The sequence below is a fragment of the Castor canadensis genome, chromosome 11, assembly GCF_047511655.1.
Source record: "Castor canadensis chromosome 11, mCasCan1.hap1v2, whole genome shotgun sequence".
Lineage (NCBI taxonomy): Eukaryota > Metazoa > Chordata > Mammalia > Rodentia > Castoridae > Castor > Castor canadensis.
In genome coordinates, this window is record NC_133396.1 from 76,862,050 (window position 1) to 76,886,296 (window position 24,247).

At 34.3% G+C, this 24,247-nt stretch overlaps 1 long non-coding RNA gene across 1 annotated transcript in view; it reads left to right on the forward strand.

The window, feature by feature from the left end:
• Positions 1-22,732, forward strand: part of LOC141414080 (uncharacterized) — a 194,169-nt gene extending 171,437 nt beyond the window's left edge. The window contains exons 4-6 of the long non-coding RNA XR_012439175.1: positions 440-475; positions 9,116-9,216; positions 22,666-22,732. This is a non-coding gene — a long non-coding RNA (uncharacterized lncRNA). The remainder of the gene's footprint in view (positions 1-439; positions 476-9,115; positions 9,217-22,665) is intronic.
• Positions 22,733-24,247: the final 1,515 nt, after the last annotated feature.

The following is a 24,247-nucleotide window of genomic DNA, read 5'->3' on the forward strand; positions in this document are numbered from 1 at the left end:
CAGTGTATCACATGTAATTGTTTTATGAAAATTTTGTTTTGATTAGATGTACACGGACACACATATATATATATATATGTCATGATATAAAATGTGTTTCTTATTGATATTTTTGAGTAAATTTTTGAAATCTCTGAAATCACTGTTTTATATCTGTACTCCCTGACACAAAATAAAATATTTAAAAATTTTTTTAAACAGATTTTATGTCATTTATTATTCAGTCTTGGCAGGTTTTATATGCCTTGCATTTAATTCATTTCTTCCAAGATATCCAATATGTTGGTGTATAGATGTTCACAGTGCTTTCTTCTCATCTCATTGTATTTTTGTGGTATCATTTGAAACATTTTTTTTTAATTTCTGATTTATTTATTGGAGTCTTCTCTTTTTTCTTCATAGTCTAACTAAAGCATGTCAATTTTGTTTCTCTTTTCAGAAAATCAACTCCTGTTTCAATGATTTTTTTCCTCAGGTAAGGGTAAATGAAGGAGTTATTGTTTCATGGATACAGAATTTCAAGTTTTTCCAGATGAAAAGAATTCTGGAGATAATAGTGGTGACAGTTGCAACAAAATGTGGACGTACTTAACGCCTCTAACTTGTGTACCATCATGATGGTAAATTTTATGTCATGTATATTGTACCACAATTTTAAAAAGAGAAATGAATTATGAAGCCAGTTATAAGTGCTTAAGAACCCAACTATATCATGTATGATCACAGCTGTATGGTCTTCTGGAAAACGAAGAGTATGAAAATGGCAAAAATATATGTGGGTGCTTGAGGAGTCTGGGAAGTGGAGATGATGGTTGACTAGCTAAAGTACAGAAGATATTTTAGGGCAGTGAAACCATTTTATATAATACTGACTATACTAAAGAAATTTCTTCCCACTAGGATGATTTCTCTCCATTACTGTTTTTGGGAATTCTTCTGAGTGAGGTGCCATCCACTTCTAGAGTCAGTATATTGTGCAGATTTATCCATGAATCAGTCCTGAGACATTTCTTCTTCATTTAGTTATAGATAACTCTCCATGTGACCAAAGGCATGGGATAAGAAAGAAGTAGCAGAGAGAGCAGACACTGTGGCAGTCTGAGACATCCATCAATGTCATTTACTCATTCCTCTGATCTTCCTCAGTCCCTGCCTTTTACATACCATTTCTACTTTATGGCAGAATGGTGCTATGCACTTTCAATTTTATGGGTGGGTAGACCAGATAATATTCAGTTCATAATGGGCAATTGTGGGTGCACAGTCACGTTATGCTTCAGTAGCAAACCCAGAGCTGATTTTCCACGAATAAAATTGATTGTCAGGAGAGGATATAGCCTTCCTGCAATTCCCTAGGGGTTTAGGTTATTATTTTAGTATTAGATTTTGTGATATAACATCTACCATCAGAACTTGGAATTTCTGGGTCATAAGGTCCAAGTAGCAGATATTGTAGCATTTATCTGATGCAGAACCATTTTTTGTTCTGAGAAATATGAAGAGAACCTTTATGGAATATCTAAAATGTAGACTAGACTCATATGAAGACTGTGTCATGTAATGACTTTTAAATCCAAAGAGGATCACAAAGTCCTTATTGTTTGTTGGCTTCTTTGTTTTGTGTAGTGGGGGGATCAAACAACATCAATTTATATCTCATTTTGGAAAGACAGCTCAACATGTTTTCACTACAGATCTATTATCCTACTGGGAAATTACTGCAACTATAGCCACCACAACCACCATCACCACCATAGATATGTCTAATATTACTGAAGAGCTGGTAGTGTCTTCAATGCACCCTGTTATTTTAAATCCACATCCCCATGTGCTTTACTCAAATTTATTCTACTGAAAAAATTTGGGCCTATCTTTGAACCCTAGTATATAAGTGCATAAGTCAAGAATTGAATTGTATCAATGTTTGATGCTTTGTGTTAATGATTTAACATTTCATGAAATGCCATTCTCTTTTTCTTTTGGATAACTCATAGTTGTCCTTCACGATTAAGTATAGATAGGGTCCCTAGGGTTCTTCCTTAGTTTGCTGTCAGCTATAGATTATCTGTTCCAAGATTCCCTGTCCTTACCTCTAAGAAGCCCCTTAATACACTTTATTGTGACTTCTAACATGGTTATGAAATATAGTCTTTTAACAATAGTCAAAGAACAATAATTATCTGTCCCAGTTCACTGAGGAGGAAATCCTGTTTCCTTGAAATGATCTAAAATTTGCATAGAAGCACTCCAGTGGGTGGGGGAAAACAGATGTAGGCAAAAGTAAAACAAGCTTGATTATGAATTGACATCATTGATGGTGAGTGATGGGGACTGTCTTAGTTTGGATTGCAATAACATAATACCAGTGACTGGGTGGCTTAAATAGCATTTATTTCTTTCAGGTCTGGGGCTGAAAACTTGATCTGGTTGGTGTCTAATGACAGCACACTTTTTTGGTTCACATATAGGAATCTTCTCATTATATTCTCACAGCAAAGAAAGAAAAGGCTCTTGTCCCTTTATCTCTATAAAGATACAAATCCCATTATGGGTGTTCTAGCCTGATAACCTAATTTAATCCTAATTACCTCCTAAAGGTTCCACTTTTAAGCACCATTTCACAGGGGACTAAGATTTCAGCAAAGGAATTTTATTGGGACATAGACATTCAGCCCATGAAGGTATATATGACTTCGTTTCTCTGTTCACATCGGTTGAAATTATCCATGATTGAATTTTTTTACATCCTACACATAATTCTAAGAGTTCTTAGGGAATGTGCTGTAATTTAGTCTCTCAACTAACTGCAAGTATCTGCTGTTTGTTCTCTGAATTAACTTCTATTTCAGTTGGGCTCTTGTGGTTACTGTGTTGCCCACTTTTGCCTAAAGGCATGGGCATTGGTGACTAATGCAGAAGTGCATGCTAATACAATTCCAGAGGTCATCATGTTGGAGGTGATTATGGCTGGGCTAAGGACCAAAGATCATCTCCAAAGGATCCTTGTACAACCTCCTCCTCTACAGCCTTTGGCAATAGTGATTGATTCCTGGTACTATAAAATATCCAATTACTATTTTGTCCAGTATTTCCTATTGAAATTATGTCCTGAAAGACATCCCATGTCTCCCATAGGATGTACAAGATAATGGAAACAAATTTACAGGATAATCTTATGGGAAGGTGGCCAAACACATTTAAAATAATGCTGTTTGCCAAGATGCCCCACCACTGATGACTGGATTAAGAAAATGTGGTATCTATACACAATGGAATTTTATGCAGCCATGAAGAAGAACAACGAAATGTTATCATTCGCTGGTAAATGGATGGAATTGGAGAACATCATTCTGAGTGAGGTTAGCCTGGCCCCAAAGACCAAAAATCGTATGTTCTCCCTCATATGTGGACATTAGATCAAGGGCAAACACAACAGTGGGATTGGACTTTGATAAAAGTGAGAGCACACAAGGGAGGGGTGAGGATAGGTAAGACACCTAAAAAATTAGCTAGCATTCGTTGCCCTTAACACAAAGAAACTAAAGCAGATACCTTAAAAGCAACTGAGGCCAATAGGAAAAGGGGACCAGGAACTAGAGAAAAGGTGAGATCAAAAAGAATTAACCTAGAAGGTAACACACATGCACAGGAAATTAATGTGAGTCAACTCCCTGTATAGTTATCCTTATCTCAACCAGCAAAAACCCTTGTTCCTCCCTATTATTGCTTATACTCTCTCTACAACAAAACTAGAGATAAGGGCAAAATAGTTTCTGCCAGGTATCGAGGGGGTGGGGGGGAGAGGGAGGGGGTGGAGTGGGTGGTAAGAGAGGGGGTGGGGGCAGGGGGGAGAAATGACCCAAGCGTTATATGCACATATGAATAATAAAACAATAAAAATAATAATAAATAAATAAATAAAATATTTTAAAAGTTACCTTAAAAAATAAAATAATACTGTTCTTTTTTCTATGCTATATACCCATTTTCATTAAACAAATATGTGCTCTTCTAACTTACATCCCTCCTGTGAAATCAGTCCTATTATTGGAAAATAGATTTCTTTTAATTTCACTTCTTTGACTAAAAATTACATTTAACATTATTCCAGACACTATGCATTGTTATTTAAATATTCTGTTACATAATATTTAAAGGAAAGAATCTCATTTATGTTTGTATTACATTATAATGTAAAAGACTTATTATAAATAGTGTGTGTTTAAACAGTATTTAGTTGGATTTTATTACAAATTATCTGGAAAAGCCTACAGGGAAGGATGGACATAGTTACTGTAAATTGCAGGTGTGGGCTAGGTTGTTGTCAGGTTTAATTAGTCATTGATAGTTTGTACCTTGGAAGGACCATTAATTTATTCAGGTCACAAAGATACTGTTTATTATTTAGCACTGTCTAGTTCTTAAAGTAAAACAATAAAAAAATCTACAAAAGTTTTTTTATATTCATCTCATCTATCTTCCTATTGGTTTTTTACCATCACCTCAAGCAACAATAAAATCCAAACACAATAATACTTTTTATATTTTAAAAACCATTTTAATTTTGACTTCTAAAAACTGTCTAATGTAACTCAATATTTGTGAGCAAGCTTGTAGACCTTTGGAAAGGTTTTTTTAATGAATGCATTTTAAATGCTTTCTCATGTTATAATTGCTGTACAAAGTAGTACAGATATTTATCATATACATTTTGATGAGTTTGGACATATCATAGTTAAGCTGCTGAATATATCCATCACCTCCAAAAATTAGCCTATGTTCATGTATAGGTTTTGTGTGTGTGTGTGTGTGTGTGCATGTTTAAAACACTTAAATTGAGACCTACCCTTTTAATAAATTTTGCCTATCACAATACTGTGTTACTAACTGTAAGTGTTATGCTTGTAGCAGATCTCTGAAATTTATCCATATTGCACAACTGAAATTTTGTGGACATTAAGCAACAAATACACAGAGGCAATAAAAACAAATTTTACTTTCTCCTTTGCGTTTTCAAATTTCTGAGTTTGATTTTCCAAAGAATTAATTCAGTATAACCTAATATTTTATTAAAACAATATTGTTTTTATTTATTTTTCCAAATATTTATCCTTATCATTTATTTTTCTTATTTTTACTATATTTATATGGACCCATAGTAAAAAGACCCCCATATGATTCTAGAATTTCATTTTCATAAGATTCTGTACACAGGCTGAAGAATTTATTAGAATATTTTTTATTATTTTAATGTTTGAAGCAGCCTGCTCAAAGGAAGTTTCTAAGATGGTAGAAATAATATATATTTGTGCTGTCTAATATAGTAGCCACCAATGAAATGTGGCTACTGGCTACTGATTGTTTGCAATATAATTTGTAATGTACTTGTAATATAAGTACAATCAAGGATCTGAACTCTTAATTTTGTTTAATTTAAATTTAAACAGCTCCCTTTGGCTAGTGGCTTCCATCTTAGATTGCACAAAATATAGAACATAAAATTAAAAAAAAAAAACCTTCAGACAGCAATGGTAATAGCCCTAAAAGCTCAGCTCTGTGATGAACTTCAACCCCAGGATGAGGATTTCTGACCCAAAGGAGCAGACAGGACTTCCTGAGAAATGTCTATGGTCTCAATTTCATGGAAGCAGAGCCAGTCCACCTGCTCCCCGTTATCTTCATGAGTCTTAGGGTTTCCACCAGAAGACGTATATAGCTTATGAGGTCACAGCATACACTGAACAGCATATGCTCCACAAAGGCTTACATCCTTATTTATATTCTTGTTTGGGGCAACTGAAATTTATCTGGTATCATTGTTTTTCTAACAACAAATAAAGGAAAGCTGAAAAATAAAATTTAGATGCTTTTAAAAATCTCTTCCTCATTTTTATCAAGAAGAATTGTTTTCTTGGCATAATTATATAGATTTGTCCACTGAATGCTCAGCAAAATAGCATTTTGTTATTATTTGGTTCGGGTTTGGGTGCCTGAGTGTGTTTTTCTTCTTTAATAATAGGATTGCAAATTCTGACTATTAATAAGTCTTTGGGGGGTTTGCTAACTTGAGGCAATAACCTTTCATGAAAGCTGTCCTCACCATAATTACCATGAAATGCTACTGTTACCGCCTTGTGACCAAGCCAGCTGCTGTTAAGGCAATACTGAGTTTTCAGGTGCATCAAATATGTAAAGCACAACTAAGGTCCAAGGGCAAATGATATTAGAAAGGTAATTGTGCTGTACAAATTGTTGTGCTATATCAAGGTATATCTTTATTTTATAGCTGTTGGCAAGCTTCTTAGACCTTTTAATTTTGATAGCTACTTACCCACTGGAACAGTTTAGGAATATTAAGCATTTTTATATTTAAAAGTTCCCAAATGTTTACAACATAAACATTGTGCAATACTGTGGTTATAACCATAAAATTAATTTGATAATTAAATAGTCAAGTTTAGCATAATAATGTCAAGCACAAATCATAAATGTTCTCATTAGCCTTCTAAATTGGTACTTTATTAAACAGCAAGGGAAATCAGGCAAGCTAACATTCCAATGTAAAGCCAATAGGAATATTTGACCTTTTCCTCCTGTTTCTGATGTGGCTAGTTATATCAACATGCCTCTTTAAGTACACAAGTGTTTAAAGGGAAAAAGATGTAAATAAAACTGAAGAGAAATAATAAGAAAATTACTAAAGTAGAACAATTAGATTTGCAGCTGCCGAGAATTTAGTATCAAATTTATTTTTCTAAGTAATTGTGTCTCAGGTTTAAAAAATCTTTGTGAAAGGAACACACTTGAATTTATACAGCCAATGTTCAACACCTGCTCTTTAAAATTTCTTGTACTTGATCCTTTTTAATATTCTTAATTGACACATAATATTTCTGCATATGTGAACAGCTGGAAAGTTTTCTTTCTTAAAATTCTTTTATTCATATGTGCATACATTGTTTGGGTCATTTTTCCCCCTGCCCCCCACCACCACACTCTCCCCTTCTCACCCCCTCACTTCTAGGCAGAACCTGTTCTGCTCTTTTCTCTAATTTTATTGAAGAGACAGTATAAACAATAATAAGAAAGACAAAGCGTTTTTGCTAGTTGAGATAAGGACAGCTATACAGAGAGACTCCTAACGTTTCCATGTACAAATGTGTTACATCCTAAGTTGATTCATCTCTAACTGACCTTTTCACTAGTTCCTGATCCCCTTCTCATATTGACCTCTGTTGCTTTAAGGTTTCTATATTAGTTCCTCTGCAGTGGGGATATCAAATACTATCATGTTTTGGGTTTCTTTGCTATCCCCATACCTCCCATGTGTGCTCTCCCCTTATCATGTGACCCTAGATCTAAAGTCTGTATTTGCCCTAGATCTAAAGTCTGCATATGAGGGAGAACATATGATTTTTGGTCTTCTGAGCCAGGTTAACCTCACTCAGAATGATGTTCTCCAGTTCCATCCATTTACTTGTGAATGATAAGATTTCATTCTTCTTCATGGCTGAGTAAAATCTCATGGTGTATAAATACCACATTTTCTTAATCCATTTGTCACTAGTGGGACATCTTGGTTGTTTCCACAACTTGGCTATTGTGAATAGCGCTGCAATAAACCTGGGTGTGCAGGTGCCTCTGGAGTAACCTGTGTCACATTCCTTTGTGTATATCCCCAGGAGTGGGATTGCTGGATCATATGGCAGATCTCTGTTTAGATATTTAAGCTTCCAAATTTTTTTCCAGAGTGACTGCACTAATTTGCATTCCCACCAGCCAACACCTGCTTTTTTTTAAATGTGAGTTTATATTCCCTTTCATTGTGAAATATCTTATATGAGCCAGATAAGCCTGCTGTACTACCCTTTCCCTCTGCTAGAGAGGTCCTTGATTATTCAGCCATGTATTTTTCCTCAAAGATCACCTCTTATCAACTATAAGGGAATTTTATCAATCCACTTTCTCCCTAGTGTACGTTTAAAACTTAATCACATTCTCTACCTCAAATATCTTTCCCCTTATGGAGTGTATGAAGTGACACCATTCTGAGTAATTTCTCATCTCTCTCTAATACAACAAATATAATTTGCAGATGTGTAACTGTTGTGCAGTATTTTCCTTAATGCCCTCCTTTCCTAAGGTTTTGTGTGAGAGGAGATGAGGGCAAATCTTACTAAAAATTGTTACCTTTGGGTTTCAAATATTCAGCTTCAGATCTCAAGATGCTGAGTGCTACCCCCTACTCCACACAACAAGAGGATGCTTAGTTGTATAAGCTATCACAGTTGATAAACCACAGCCTTAAGATTACAGCAATACCTGAAGAAGACCAATCAATGCTAATGTTGTATCTTTAGCGTTACTGAAGAACAAAGATGAATCTCTATGATCTAGGAAGACCCAAGGCAATAAGGGCGGTAATGAGAAGGAGATGGGGGAAACTCTAATGAATAATATAAGGTGTATGTTTTCATAAGGTCACAAAGGGGTTGTAGCTAAGCTAAATAGTAGGTGTCAATAATGCATTGAAGAGAGAAGGAAGTAGAGAAAACTGAGCAGACGGACAAATAAAAACAACCCCTCAAAGAAAGTATTATGATGGGTATACAGAGATAGGAACAATACAAAGTAAACAGCAGTTCTAGTTGTAGACAGGTGTAAAATATAATGGGGAATGGTGATAAGGGAAGAAGAAGATATGACTTATTGAATACTGAAAGACATGTGATGACTGCAGAGAAAGGAGGGTAGGGGGGAACAGAAGTAAAAAAAAGTGGGAAAGAGTAAAAAATTACCCAACTCAGGTGTACAAAAAAAAACCCAGTACAAACAAACAAATAAAAAAAAAAAACCTAAGACATTCAAAACAAATTAGGATGGGGGTGTGTGAGTGGGGTGGATAACAGAGGGTGGAGGGTGAGAGAGGTAGACTTGGAGATCTGAATGCAATCTCCATTGTAGGCTCCTGGCGTTTGGGCCAACTCACCAGTCTCACACTGTTCCCCTTAAACTTTTCTTGAATCACAGTATTCTAACCTGGGTCTACTACCCATTACCATATATCATTGAAGTCTGCATGGCAGTTCAGGTCTCTCTTTATTTATCCTTCTAGGAAATCCACTGGGTTTTTCTTGTTTTGGATCTCCATGCTCTGTGGTCCATGTCTGATTTCCTGGTTTCTGTTCTAGTTCTGGTGGAGAACATCTTTGATTGGTATGTAATAAAAGGAGATACACTTTAAAAGACTATGCCTATTTGAAAGTGACCATTGGCTATTTATTATATGTATAATTTTCTTCACATTTTAAAACTTTTATAATTTAAAAGTTACATTTTTTACTTTGATGCCATAATTGGAATCATCCTGATTCTTGATACTTTATATATGATCTATGTGGGTTTTTTTAGTCTTTCTATAATCTTTAGACTCTTTACTCCCAATATTCAGAAAACTCACAATATGTACATCTATTTTCATTCATTGTGTTGGACAATTCTATGGAATTTTCTCAAATTATTGCTCTGATAAAATCTTCCTCAGGTTATCCTTCTGTCTTTCCTGAATCCCAGGGTTAATTTTAATCCTTCTCCTTTTTCTTATATCTTTTTGTCTTTTTGCTTTTTCTCTGAGGTATTTCCTCAACTTTACTTCTTAACTGTCAGAAATTTTAATTCTATAATGATTATTTTAAATTGCAAAACAGTTTTCTTATTCTCTTAATATTCCTTCCTTTGTATTATTTCATCTTATACCATGAATAAATGATCATCTCTTATTTCACTGACTTTATTAATCCTAGTATTCTTTCTTTTGAAGACAATGCCTTTTATCTAAGATGAAGTATGTTTTACATTTACTTGTTTGTTTGGATTCTTCTATAATTTATAATTTATGTGATCATATAATTTAATATAATTTATGTGGATCATATTTTGTTGTCTTTTATTAAGAGTAGAAAAAGCTAAAAGAAAGCAATGAATTTGTATGTGGGGCTACACTCCATACAATTTTGTTATAGAATATTCTGACCAGGTGTGTGTGAATGTATGTTAATGATCAATGTCAATATATTTAAGTCTTTAATCTTAGTCTGGTTATATTACCCAAGAAAAAGATTTTTTCTTCTTGCCTGGATACTAGATGACTATGAATCCAAAGTTATGAGAACCTAATGGGCTTTGGCACTCAGTGTTAAATATTTAATATATACATAGTTACTTAACTTTCTCAGTTCCCCTCTAGTGTTGTTTTCACCTGTGTCTAGCAGCCTTTAACAGCAGAGACTTCTGTCTTATCCTCTAGATTCACCTCAGGCCAATGTAACTGTGTCCTTTTTTTCTTTTAGAAAAGTCAAGATATACCCATTCATCTTTTTTGATGCCTTCCCTTGACTCTTATTGGTTCTGTAGACCATCTGAAATTAGGTTGTGATCCTGTATATGAATTATTTGCCTGTCAAAGTTGTGACTGTTCTGGAGTCAGATGCCCAGCCTACACCTCAGCCCATTTTCATGCCATCTCCTTTCAGAGTAAATGAACCTCCAGGTACTGTCCATACCCATACCTAAGAGCATCTCAAAAGATTAAGCTACATACAGTCCCCACTTTAGATGTCAACATAAATGCATTAGACACACTACCAGAGCACTTACCATATACAGGGCACAATTTTCAAATTTTTTGTCTGTACTGGGCTTTGAACTCAACACTTCACACTTATGAGGCAGGTTCTCTACACTTGAGCTCCATCTCTTTTTGCTCTGGTTATTTTGGAGAAATAATCTTACTTTTTGCCCCAGTCAGTCTGGAACATAATCCTCTTATTTTAAGCTTCTGACAGGCACACTTTTTTTTTCTTTTTTTTGCTGAGACTCACCTACCTCACATAAGGTCTTGTCATTAAGGTCTCTCTCTCTCTCTCTAATCAAGGTCTCTTGAGACCTGAAGATAAATGTTTGACTACTGAGCCACAATCCTTCCAGTCTAGTGATAAGAAAATACACCATGACTCAGTCACTTCATAGTCCTAAATAATCTTTGAGAAATCTCCAGCTAAAGAGACACAGGGATTGGAACCTCCAACCAAGAACAAACCCAGATGCATAAATCTTAATGTAGAAACAGAAACAACAAGGCAACAACTCTCCTTCAAAGGCCAACAACTCCACATGTGATAAGGAACTTAAACAATAGTGAAGACAAAGAAATTTCAAATGATGAATTCAAAATAACAATGACAAGAATTATCAACAAAATCAAAGAGACAATGTATAAGCAGCTGAATGCACACAAAGATGATACAAGTAACTAATTGAACTCAAAGAGAATTCAGATAAACAGCTGAGTGAAATAAAGGTAATGCAAGTCATGAAAAATGAATTCAACAAAGGTATAGAAGTTCTAAAAAAAAATTAAATTGAAATCTTGGAAATGAAGACCTCAATATCCCAAATAAAAAGTCCAACCAAAAGTCTTGCTGCGAATGGAGCAATTTGAAAGAAGTATCAAGGCTTGAAGATAAAATAGAGTAATTAGATCAATTAGTCAAAGACATTGAAAACAATACTAAAACAAAAACCATGAATGGAATATACAAGACTGCTGGAATACCATCAAAAGACCAAAGCCATGAATCATAGGTATAAAAGAAGGAAAAAAGATACAAACTAAAGGCATAAATAATTACTCAACATCATAAGGCAGAAAATTTCCCCAATCTTGAGAAAAGGAAGGACATCCAGATACAGGAGGTTTTCAAAACACCAAACAGCAGGATCAAAAAAAGAAACACTCCCAGACTTAGTATAATTAAAACACAAAATATACAAAACAATATTGAGAAATACAAAAAAGAAGCAAAAAGTCATGCATAATGGCAAATCTATCAGAATAACAGGAGATTTCTCAACATAATCTTTAAATGCAAAGGGGATAGGAATTCTATATTTCAAGCCCCAAAAGAAAATAACTGTGAACCTTGACTAGTCTACACAACAAAACCATCCTTCACAATTAAAGGAGAATTAAAAACCTTCTACAATAAACAGATACTAAATGAATTCATGACCACCAAACCGGCACTGCAAAAAATACTTAAATAAATCCTACACAGAGATGAAAAATATAGACACAGTAAGAAAGATGCAAGAAAGTACAAACCCCACTAGCAAAGCAGAGAAGTAATAAAGGAATGGGAGAAAAGTAGACATCAGGAAAAGCTAATGAAACGTCTGAAAATACTACATACACTTCAATATTAGCACTGAATACTAATGTTCTCAATTCCCCAGCAAGGTATATAATGATAAGTTTGACTAAAAATCAAGACCCAACCATCTGTTGCTTATAAGAAATGCCTTTCACTGACAAGAACAAACATTGGCTTAGGGTGAAAGAGTGAAAAAATATAAGTAAATGAACCCCAAAACAAGGAGTACTATAAAGCAGATTTCAGACCAAAATTAGAGAAACAATGAAGAGCACTTCATATTAATAAAGTAAACAATCCATCAAGAGGAAATAATAATTCTTAGTATGTATCCCCCAAATGTCAGTGCACCCATAGCACACATAGATTCCAACACAGTAACATTGGGAGGCTTCAATACTCTATTCTCACCAAAAAAAAAAAAAAAAAAAAAAAAATCACCAAAGAAACTTCAGAATTCATTGACACGATAGAGCAAATGGACTTAATAGATAGCTACAGGAATGTCATCCAGCAGCTGCACAATCCACGTTCTTCTCATTCTCTCAGATCATAATAGAGTCAAACTAGAACAACAACAAAAGAAATTATAAAAAATATTCAAACACATGGAAACTGACAACACATTGAGGAAATAAGAGGAGAAATCAAAAAGTTTCAAGAATCTAATGAAAATGAAAACATAATCTACTGGTACCTTGAGATACATTAAAGGCCATGCTGAAAGGAAAGTTTATAGCTTTGAGTGCCTATATTAAAAAAATAAAAGAGAGAAAAAGAGAGACAGAGAGACAAATAAATAGCTTATTGATATACGTTAAGCTCTTAGAAAAATAAAAACAAACTAAACCCAAAATAAGCAGATGGAAAGGAATAATAAAATTAGGTCAGAAATCAATGAAATAGAGATAAAAAAATTATAAAATCAATGGGACAAAAAATTGGTTCTTTGAAAAAATAAATAAGATTGATAGACCCTTAGCCAAACTGACCAAAAGAAGTAAGGAAAAAACACAAATTAATAAAATTAGAGATTAAAAAAAAGGAATATCCCAACCAATGTCAATGAAATCCAGAGGATCATGATAGAATAATTTGAAAACCTATATTCAAATAAACTGGAAAATTTGGAAGCAATAGATAAATTTCTTGATGCATTTAACCTAACAAAATTGAACCAAGAGGATGTAAACCACCTAAATAGACTCATAATAAGCAAGGAGATTGAAGGAGCCCAGGACCTGATGAATTCACTGCCAAACTCTTTAAGACATTTATGGAAGAACTAACACAAATACTCCTAAAACTTTTCCATAAAATAGGGTAGAAATGCTACCAAACTCATTCTATGAAGCCACTTTTATAATCATTCCAAAACCAGACAAGGACACAACAAAAAAAGAGAATGATACACCACTCTCTTTAATGAATATAGATGCAAAAAATTCTCAAAATATTTGCAAATCAAATTAAACAAACATCAAAAAGAACATATATCCTGAACAAATTGGTTTCATCCTAAGGATGCAAGGGTGATTCAAATATGCAAATCAATAAATGTAATACAACATGTGAGCAGATTCAAGAACGTAAATCACATGATCATCTCAAGTGATGAGGAAAAAGTCCTTGTCAATGTTCAGCATCCATTTATGATAAAACTTCAGAAGAAACTAAGCATAGAAGGAATATATACAATAAAGAGTATATATGGCAAACCTATACTCACCATAATTCTTAATGGGGAAAAATCAAAGCCATTTCCTCTAAAGTCAAGGACAAGACAAGAGGGTCCACTCTCCCCACCCTTCTTCAATTAACATTGGAACTCCTAGCCTGATAACTGAAGTAGGAGAAAAAGGGACTCAAATAGAGGCAGAAAAGTCAAATTATCCATTTTTTTCAGATGAAATACTCATACCTGAAAGACCTTTAAAACCTCCACCAATACAATCTCAGATCTTATAAACACTTTCAGTAAAGTAGCAGGATACAATATCAATACACAAAAACCAGTACCCTTTCTCTACATCAAAGTGAACAGACTAAGAAAGAAATTAGGAAAATAATTACAGTTACAATAGCTTCAAAAATTCTTAGGAATAAATTTAACAAAGAAAGTGAAAGACTTCTATAAGGAAAGTATAAATCACTAAAGAAAGAGATCAATGAAGGTATCAGAAAATGAAAAGACCTCTCAAGCTTGGCAGAATCAATACTGTGAAACTGGCGATACTGCTAAAAGCAAGGTATATGTTCAATGCAATCCCCAGTAAAATTCCAATGACATTCTTCACAGATATAGAAAAAACAACTCTAAAACTCATACAAAAACACAAAAGACCTTGACTAGACAAAGAAATCTTGAGCAAAAAGATCAAAGCTGGAGTTGTCACAATACCTGACTTCAAACCATACTACAGAGCCATAGCAATAAAAACAGCATTGCACAAAACCAGACATTAAGGTTAATGGAACAAAACAGAAGACCAAAAAATAAATCAGCACTTTGCCAAAGAAGTCCAAAACAACCCTGGACTAAAAACAGCATCTTCAATAATTATTTGGGGAAAACTGGTTATCTCTCACCCTGTACTAATGATTCAAAGAGAATCATTGATCTTAAACCAAGATCTGAAACATTGAAACTGCTACAGGAAAAAATAGGGAAAACTCTGAAACATGTAGGCATAGGCAATAACTTCCTGAATAGAACTCAAATAGTTCAGCAAATATGACAAACAGGACTACATCAAGCTAAAAAGTTTCTGCACAGCCAAAGGAACAGTCACTAGATGTAAGAGACAGCCTACAGAATGGGAGAAAACCAATGCCACTATACATCTGACAAGGGATTAATAACCAGAACATACATAGAGCTCAAAAACCTAGGCTCACAAAGAATTAGAAACCAGTGAATAAGTGGGAAAATGTACTGAACTGAATTGTCAAAAGAAGACAAATGGCCAATAAATACATGGAGAAATGCTCAACATCCCTTGCCACAAAGGAAATGAAAATAAAAATGACATTGTGATTTTACCTCACTCCAGTCAGAACAACTATCCTCAAGAATACAAACAAGAATAAAATTCTGGCAAAGATACAGAAAAAGGAATGCTCATAAATTGTTGGTGGGAATGTAAATTAGTGTGACCATTATGGAAAGAAGTATAGAGATTCCTTAAAGAACTAAAAATAGAACAGTCATAGGATCCAATGATATCACCCCTGGGCATCTACCTGAAGGGCTGTACAACAGGGACACTTGCATGCCCATGTTTACTGCAGCACTATTCAACCTGTGGGAACAGCCCAGATGTCCTACAGCTGATGAATGGATTAAGAAAATGTACGATGTGGAATTCAAGTATGATATATTGAGACATTGTAAAAATATGTGTAAATTACACAGTGTACCCCCACCCAGGACAACAATAAAGGAAAAAAAGAAAATGTGATATATATATATATATATATATATATATATATATATATATTCAACCATAAAGAAAAGTGAAATTATATTATTTGCAGGTTAGAAGTGGAGATCATCCTGTTAAGCCAAGTAAGTCAGGTTCAGAAAGACAAAGTTCACATGTTTTCTTTCATATGTTGAAGCTTGATCTAAAAGAAAAAATATTTATATATGTTTGTTTATATATATATATATATATATATATATATAATGTATTTGTAATTATGGGACTGTGTGAGAAACTGAGAGAGAAAATGATAAAATGATAGAGACCAAATAATACTGAAATACATTGCCTCACTGAGTAGAAATGGCATAAAGACGTGTATTGAAAGCTGTTGTATATTGGTGGCAAGGGGATAGGGGAAGAGAGATTGATAGAGAGGGCTAATATGATTAAACTACAAAATATTCATGTGTCAACTACCCCAGCAAAACCCCTCTGAGCATGAATATACATTTTAAATGAAGGATAGGAAAGTAAAATCGACACTGTTTGAGGTTGGATACTAGTGGGAAGGGGGATGTTGAATAGAGAGTGTGAAAAAGAATGAATATTGTTAATGTACTTTATATACTTGTATGAAAATAGAACAACGAAACTTGTTGAAGTTGTTTTAAGAAGAGAGAGGAGGGATGAGGGAGAATGATGGAAGGGGTGAATCTAACCAAAGTACATTGGAAGCATATATAGGAAATTAAATCCCCCAGAACAACTAATATATGTTAGTAAAAATGTTTTTTAAATGAATCAGATGAGTCTACATTAACATCATGTGCCCCATCTTTTTCACCTCAAAACAAAATGCTTGGCTGAAATTCATAGCTTCAGTTCACTTACCTTGGAACTTATTTCTCCCTTTCTTTCTCCTTCACACAATTCCATTTTGATCTACATAAGAGCAGGGGTAGACTATTGGAGCTTAGAAGCAGAAGACTCCATATTACTTTTAGAATTCTAGCATCTAGCCCAAATTCCAGGCCTGTGAGAAATCCCAGTTTTTCCAGTTCTTTTGTTTTTCAGGGGCTTTTTTGTGTCCACGCCTACTGACTTCCCCAGAATGTATCTTATATTTTCAAAGAAGAAATCATATCCAGAGTCTATGTTCAGTTTATCTTCTCCAGGATACTCTTTTGACAGTCACAATATTATCATTCCATTTCCCAACTTGGTTTGTATTTTTTATGCCATTTTTAAAATTAGTCATTATGTTATTTGTGGATATGTATGTAGTTAGAAATGGTATAAGAAAAGGAGAAAATGAGAATATGATTAGAAAAGACACTAGGAGCTCCTGAGATACAGGCAATGATCCATCTTATCCTAGGTAAGTAGTATATTATGTTGGTAAGTACTTTTGCTACTACTGTTATTTTATAAATTGCATAGGGACAGTGTGATGCCTTTCAAAAATAAACGTCAATGGCAACAGTAAGAAGAAAGATTTTTAACTTTTTTGGAAGGAAGAAAGGAAGGAAGGGAGAGATTGAGGGAGGGAGGAAAGAAGGAAGGAAGGAAGGAAAGAAGTAAGGAAGGAAGGAAGAAAGAGAGAATGGGGGCACAAAATTATTATTATTTTTTCTTGTTTAACTAATGTGAATCCATTCAGTATATACTATTTAAATATAGACTCAATGACTCTCTAATTTGTTTTACCTATAAATACCAATATTCTATTGACCTAATATCCTTTCAGCTCATTGGAAACTTTACCATGTTATATTTTAGTTCTGTTATTGAAATTTATATCAATCTGACTGAATAGAGAGTAAAAGCATCTTTTAACATTTCAGTGAAGAACATACCATATAATTTTCCTTACAGGTTTATGTTTTCAAGGATATGAATATATGGAGGGAGCTTACTTAACTGGAGTTTCCATATGCATGGACTCAAAATATGGACACATCTAATTTTAAATTATATTCCATGGAGTCTTTTACAGTTGTTCATAATAAAGAGAGAAAACCCTGGTTAGAGCCAGATTTGCAACTATGTATGCTGATGCCTATAGTTTATGTGTTTTATATAATTTATCTATATTAAAGTAGTTGAGATCTATGTTATATGACATTTTATCCAAAACAATAAATATTCTTATTAAATACCTTTAAAATGTATTAATGAAAATAGAATTAACATTGTCATTTTTAGTCTAAATGCATGTTTAAATTAATTTTTAGCAATTCATTGTAGAATTGTATAGTTTATGTTCTTTTAATCTAACAGGAGCAAAATTATGGGCTAAATTACAATCATCTTGTCTAATATTAAGTAATACTACTAATATATTAATAATTAACCTCAAAATAAGCTTCAAATGTAGAAATTTTTATTTTGTCTCTCTGAGAAAAAATTAAATTCTGGAGACATTACTTTCTTGCCCAAATCATAAGAATAAGTAAAACATGGGTTTCTAATAAGCTATTGCTGACTTTAAAGACTAAGATATTTATAGGAGAAACAGAAGAAATAAGCAGCAATAATTTTGGTGTGGTATGGCCAAGATAAGCAGCCATATGAGTTCAGATAGTATCAGTGTCCTGTGCCTGGAAAAGTTTTTATTTTAAAAATCCTTGAGAAGTAAAGAGGGTCTTAATAAAAAAAACTGAACAGATTGATAAATCAACAGTCCTTCTTGAATCTGTAAGAGGACTGAGGACACAGTGAACCTCTGCAATCATGACTGGAGGGGTGAACAGCAGAAAACAGGGAATCATGGCTTACCAGAACAGAGATCAAGGCTAGGACAGGAAAACCCAAACTGTAATAGACACAATTCTACAAGCTTACCATGAACATGCCTAAGGGTTAAATATTCCAGGAGGTTTCACTTGTAGATGCTCAGTTAGGTTCTCACAATAAATATCTGAGAAAATGCACCCCCCCACTGCAGCCCCGGTGCTTGCAGCAGTAAGAGGAAAAGAAATCACTGTGACATACATGAGAGCATTCTGTTCTTAATAAGAGTTACCTTCAAGAGAAATTACATAACCAGAATCTAACCAGCAGGGATTTTATCAGAACTTTTCTGACTTAGGCAAAGGGAAAATCAGTTCTAGTGTTCCACAAGGGAAAAGGTAAATATTCAACTCCAGCTTCCACCTAAGGAATGGGGGAGGACTTTGTTATTAAAAAGCACTTGTGAAGTTCACAGCCCAGAGACATACATTTTCTAAAAGGTTGAAACCTTATTAAAAAAAAATGCTTCCCCACCCTCCACAAGTTATCACATGTCCAAAGCCTTATTTACAGCAGTTTCTCTTACCTATTCCTGGCTATCAAGAAAAAATTACAAAGCATAATATACAAAAGAACTAATTTAGAGAGAGACCAAGCATCAGATACAAACATGGCAGGGATATTGGAACTTTAAGACTAGGAATTTAAAACAAATATGACTGATATGTTAAGGTATCTAATGGAAAAAGTAGACATCAAGAAAGAATAGATATCCCAAAAGCAAAAAGAGCAAAAAATGAAAAAGGGAAAAAAAGCCCACATTATCCAAGGACTGTGGGAAAATTGCAAAAGGTGTTAGATACACATGATGTGAATAGTAGAAAGAGAAGGAAAAACAAAGGAACAGAAGAAATACTTAAGGTTTCTGTACTAGTTCCTCTGCAGTGGGGACATCAAATACTTTCATGTTTTGGGTTTCTTTGCTATCCCCATACCTCCCATGTGTGCTCTCCCCTTATCATGTGACCCAAGTCCAACTACATTGCTGTATTTGCCCTAGATTTAAGTTTTCATATGAGGGAGAACATATGATTTTTGGTCTTCTGAGCCTGGCTAACCTCTCTCAGAATGATATTCTCCAGTCCATCCATTAATTTGTGAATGATAAGATTTCATTCTTCTTCATGGCTGAGTAAAATTGCATTGTGTATAAATACCACATTTTCTTAATCCATTCATCAGTAGTGGGGCATCTTGGTTCTTTCCATAACTTGGCTATTGTGAATAGTGCTGCATAAGCATGGGTGTGCAGGTGCCTTTGGAGTAACCTGTGTTGCATTCCTTTAGGTATTTCCCCAGGAGTGGGATTGCTGGATCATATGGCAGATCTATGTTTAGATTTTAAAGAAGCCTCCAAATTTTTTTTCCAGAGCGGTTGCACTAGCTTGCATTCCCACCAGCAATGTACAAGGGTTCCTTTTTTGCCCACATCCTCACCAACACCTGTTGTTGGTGGTGTAAAAAACTTATTTTTCATGTAAGTTATTGATGCTGCAGATCATAGTTTAAAATAACAATAGTAACAATGTGTTTGATCATGCAGCTTAAGTGAAATGAAGGTCAGCGGTGATGCAAGGGTTAGAACGGAAGAATTAGGATTTTTTAAAAATAAATTTAGGATATTATAAGATACTGACACTACCTTAAAGTAGTACATATTATTTGAAAGTGAACATGGATTACTCATAAATGTTTATGACAAACTCTAGGGAAACAATTTTTTAAAACTTTCTAAAATATATAACTTATATGTTAAGAAAGAGAAATTGGCATCACATAAATTCTCAATTAAAACAATGAGAGGCAGAAAAAGAATGGAAGACAAAAATAAATACAATGAGGGCCACAAATAGAAAACACAAATGATATATGGGATATATTAATCAAATTATGTCGATAATCACTTTGAACTAATGGTCTAAATATATCAATTGAAAGAGACTAGAGACTATCGGTAAATAAAACAAGACTCAACTATAAGGTGTCTGCAAGAAATCCATTTAAAATATAAAGACATGTGGATTTAAAATATGTAAATGAACAGAGAAAAATAAACCATGCTAATACTAATCAAAATAAAATAGGAGTAGCCATATAATTTCAGACAGAGCAGATTCAAACCCAGAAGTTATCAGGAGTGCAGAAGGGCATTAGATATTGATAAAAACGTCAGTTTTCCAAGAAAGAAGACACGGAATCCTTAATATGCATGCCTCTAACAACAGAGCATAAAACTGAATGAGACAAACACTCATAGAAGAACAAAGAGAAATAAATGAAGTGATTATTATAGCTGGATGTTTTGACACTATCAGAAATGTACAGATTTAGTGGGAAAAACATGAGTAAAAACATAGCCAAACTCAATAATACTACCAATCAACTGGATATAACTGAAATCAATGCACTACTTCATCCTACAATAGAATGTATACATTCTCATCAAATATGCATTGAACAATTGCCAAGACACTATGCCTATTAGAATGGACAAAATCCAGGACAGTAACATTACCAAGTACTAGCAAGAATATGAAGCAAAGGAAGCACTCATTTATTGCTGGTGGTAAAGTAAAATGCAAAACAGCCTGGCCGTTTCTTAGAACACTAAACACGCTTATGCCATATGATCACGCTATTGCACTCTTGCTATTTACTCAAAAGAAAAAAAAAGCGGAAAATTCACACACACAAAACCTCTGCAAAGATGTGCTATGCCATCTTGCATTGATTCAGCTGCACATGACTGTAGCCATCTTTACCCATAGCTGTCATGACTGCCCCTGAGTAATGTTCCTTGGTTTTCCCTCTGTAAGTTCCCAGCATACTATAAATAGACAGAATTATTAGTGTGGAGCTTTGTGATTGGCCTCTTTAATATTAGCTTCAGATAAATCAGATGCATTCAGGCTTAGATAAAATTACCTCTGTCTTGACCTATTTGGCATCCAAGAGGCCTTGACACCACACAGGACCATAATTCTGTACTATATGTCCCAAATAAATTGCTCTGTGCAATCCTGGATTTGTCTCTCTTTTCTTGAGTTTCGTGGCATCTTGCATTTGGTTCTCAGACTCTGGGAACTGGTTTTTCTGGAACATAGCTTTATCCATCATAACTGCCCAAACTTGGAAGCAATCAAGATATCCTTCAGTATGTAAATAGATAAATAAACTGTGGTCCCTTCAAACACTGCAATACTCTTCAGTGCTAATTAGAAATGAGCTATCAAGCCACATAAAGAAATAAAGGAAATGTAAATGCTTATAACTAAGAGAAGGAAGCCAATCTGAAAGGCTATGTACTGTATGATTCCAACGACATGACGTTCTACAAAAAGCAAAACTATAGATACAGAAAGTATCAGGTATAGGAAATGAATACAAGGAACAGAGTGGTTTTTTATGTCATTGAAAATACTCTGTATGATACTATAGTGGTGGGTACATGTCATTCCACACACATGCAAACTGACAGAATGCTCAATGCAAGCCTACATCCTAATGAAGACTAAGGACTTTGGGTGATGATATTGTATCAGTGTAGGTTCATCAGTTATAACAAATGCACCACTCTGAGGGGGTGTTAGCAAGGGAGCAGGTTGTGCATGTGAGGGAGAAGAACGTATATGTGAAACTGCTGAACTTTCTTCCCAATTTTTCTGTGAACCTAAAACTATACTAAAAATAAAATCTTTGACCAACTTTCCCGTCCACCCTCTTTTCTGATCTCCCATCTCTTGTAACCAAAATACTACCTTCAACTTCTATGGGATCCATGTTTTTAGATTCCACACGTGAATGAGATAATGTTACGGGTAGATAAGAATAAGTTTGTCTGTACCATGGCACAGAAGGGCAAATAAAATTAATACATTATAAATCTTAAAACAACAAGAAAGGAGGATTTTGAATGGACTCATAAAGAAATGATAAATGTCTGAGCAATGGACATGTGAACTGCCCTGATTTCATCATTACCCAATGTATGCAAGCATCAAAATCAAAACATTACATTACACCTCATAAAAAGTACAATTATTGTCAATCAAAAAAGCAAAATTAATTAGTCTTTAATTGAAAAACACTTTATAATCATCCTAAATTATAAAAGTGAAAGGTATTTTAATATTTTTCCTAATAGTAATCAATTCTGAACTATTGCATCTTTTTTATATAACCTGTTTTGATAATGTAGATGTCACAAACTTTTTTTCATTTTCTACCCACAGATATGCTTTCAACTCTTTCACCCACCCAACCTCATCAAGGCCCCAATAAAATGAAAAACATGTAATCATTTAAGGTAAATATGTTATATAAAATCTACAGTCTCAACTGGTTGCCCCATTCAGTATCTATTCAACAATGTCCGACGAAATGCTTGTTGATTAAACTTTAGCCACTCCATTTCCCCCTCACTGGGAATTTAATGATATATTTTTATCTCATGTTTGCTTCATGCTATCATTTGTCTTGTGTCTGTGCTGTGTTCCATTGCTTCGACTTTGTATTTCTAACTGCCGCTGGCTCAAATCTCTACAGGGATTTGAGTCGAGTCATTTGGGGCTTATACTTCTACACCTTTCTCAGCAAGTGCAGTGAGACTAGATCTCTTGAAAGCCTTTCTAAGCCTTGTTTTTAGTTCACTAACATTTCTGCCAATTGACTAGTCCCTATGTCAGTGACAGGTGTGTAGAGCACATTAGCTCTAGGCCTATGTCTGTTTGATAAAACACCTCTTTTTTAGACAGTGTGACACAATGTCTAGAAAGAAAAGATAAGTCTGAGAGCAAAAGTTGCTGTGTGCTTTCATGTCGAACTATCCTTCAGTTCCTTGAAACAGTTATCTAAAACATCACAAAATTCCCTCTATCCAGGTGAAACAGACTGCAAAGGGGGCATTCACTCACTTCCCACAAAAGGCTTTGTTTTTGAAAAACATGTATTTCAGCTTGATCTCTTCTTCATGGATATCCAGGAAATCTGAGTCATATCACCACATATCTACAATCCTGTGATAAATACATGAGTCCACAGTAATCAGTGGCAAAATATAGAGCCTTCTTAAATAAATTATTGGAACAAATTACTTACCAGTACTCTGAGATTCACCATCAATAAAATGCCAATAGTAACAGACATGAATTACAGACACAAATTCAAAATGTTGTTAGAGCAATCACTTGAGATAATTTATATAAATCAATGATCACACTGCCTAGATTTTTATATTTTCTGCAAATTTAGCAATGACTTACTTTTTACTTCTAGATTCATGTATGCAAATACCTGAATTTGTTTAAATTACAAAAACTGTGAATTTTGTGTTTTGAAAAGTAATGGAAATAAGAACTAATCTAAGAAAATATTTGTAAGTGGTGGATCTGGGGCATTACTAAAAAGAATCAAATTTAACATCAAAATGCATTGTTCTACTAGAGGCTTCAGAAAAAATGATCTGTTTTTAGTAGGTAAAAATTATTCTGACATTTTCTATTCATTGACTACAAGTTTTAGATCCTATAGCAGAGTAGTCCAGGCTATGGTACATGGAGTCTGACATGTGGACTCAATCTTGACTTTGCACAATGCTGGCTATGGGACTTTAGACAAGTTTTAGGCACGCCCCACTACCACACTCAGGTTGTTTTTTAGATAAGATCTCACCAACTTTTACCCAAGCTGGCCATGGACTATGATCCTCTTATTTCTGCCTCTCAAGTATCAAATAGCTAGGATTACATGCTTTTCTTTACCTCAGATATGTTCATTGCTATTGGAGTGAGTAACAATTATATATGTGTGTGTATG